The sequence below is a fragment of the Aplysia californica genome, unplaced genomic scaffold (assembly GCF_000002075.1).
Source record: "Aplysia californica isolate F4 #8 unplaced genomic scaffold, AplCal3.0 scaffold00156, whole genome shotgun sequence".
Classification (NCBI taxonomy): Eukaryota; Metazoa; Mollusca; class Gastropoda; order Aplysiida; family Aplysiidae; genus Aplysia; species Aplysia californica.
The window spans coordinates 99,333-101,218 of NW_004797426.1; positions in this window are offsets into that span (position 1 = coordinate 99,333).

Below are 1,886 nucleotides of genomic sequence, written 5' to 3' on the forward strand. Positions count from 1 at the left end.
TCTTCTTCTTCTTCTTCTTCTTCTTCTTCTTCTTCTTCTTCTTCTTCTTCTTCTTCTTCTTCTTCTTCTTCTTCTTCTTCTTCTTGCCCTTATCCGAGAAAGCTAAGTGTTAAATCTTACCTACCCTGGAAGACAGCAGTAATTATAATAAGGAGGCAAGTAGAAAGCCGTACAAAGAGTCGGGGGCACAAAGTGGAGACGAAAGCAGACGACAGAACGTGATTAGGAGCAGAAAAGATGAAAGGGGAACCTTGATTAAGAAGAACATTTCCGTCGCTATGAGGTTTCGAACACGGGACCTGTTGAATGAGAGGCGAACGCTGGACCGCTAGACCTCGAGAGCACCTAAATATTTACCCTTTAACCCTATCCGTACGCCCTGGGGTCATTTTGTACCCCTGCGGTTGTATTCTTCACATTTTAGAATACTTCTAGTACGAAGATGTCTTTGAAAAGTTCAGTATTTCTAAAAAATAAACCATTTTGATAGACTGCTATGCAACTCATATGGATCGGATTAACGAGTAAATGTCCTCTTTAGAAAGTGGTGGCACAGAGTTCCCCATGTCGTAAGGATACGATAGTAAAACACGACGTACGGAAAGGGTTTTTTAAATAATTATGAACACGGTGGTATTTTGGGAGCTGAGTCTCGTTTTGCCGCACAGTTGTGAGCGCTGAATAGCAGAGCCAGGAAATGACAGTCGTTGAGTTTTTAAGTTGACAACGTCACTGTGCAGGTGGTGACGTCCATAAAGATCTAATTTTATTGCGCGTAGAATGCTGCTTTGGGGAAAGATGGTAGCATATCCTAGTTATCCTGTACATGTATAGGGGCGAACAGGCAGAAATAGTAAACTCTTTTACCGCTAGACCACGCTGTTATTTAAAAGAACCTATACGTGAAGCGTGCTTTCAAAATGAGTAGCTTCTTGGATTCGAGTCCAATGGAAATAGGTATACCACGCTTAAAGGTGAAGTTTTTACTATTTTTAAGTATGAAAAAGTAAAAGGCGTCTTATACTTAGAGAATATGGCATCAATAGAAAATCTACAAATTTGGCCCTAGTGTTGTTTTCCGGCCAGTATCTAAATCTGCTGAATGCGAGAAGTAATTCATTTTGTCAGCACGCCTCACATGTCTATAGGAAACGAAAAATAATAATTTTTCATCAGCCCCAGTGAGCGCTCATATGACCTTAGCAGTTGCGAGCGCCGTAAAACCTTATACTATACAAAGCCCCAGTGAAAGTGTGGAAGCATAACATAATGTGGTCACGTTTAAGCACAAGGAGGCTATCCCGACAAACGCTGTTTTGAACAAATCGAAGGTAATTTTTTAGGACCCTTGTTCAGATTTTCTAAAAGACAAGGAGAGTTTTCTCTACAACCAAACAAACATACACACCAATGAGACCAAACTTCTCCTATAGGCAGGGCAATGCCTACTTTTGGGGAAGGTCAATATTTCTGGAAACCCCTGAAATCTGGGTTAGCCCGCTTGTCCTTAAAAGCTACCAATTATCCTGTCCAGGGGACCAGCAGACTAAAAAAACAGTTAAGGTTATTCAAAAGAACCTGTATGTCTGTCTATAGGACTATGGGAAACGAAATCAAAAAATATTTTCATCAGCCCCAGTGAAAGAAAGGGTGGAGGCATAACATAATACATGTATTGATAATTTATTATGTACAGTCGAGTCTGCTTCTGTTGAACTCGCTTGGGTTGATCTTTGGATAAGTTTACCTTGTGTCGGTGTCAGGTCCCAGCCCCTCTTTTTCTTTACTTTAATTTGTTAGTTAAAGTCAAAGGGTTATGTTGAGTACAACACATCCGTAAAAACGCTTGGGGTTTAACATGAAGTGTTTTTTTACCCGAACCCCCC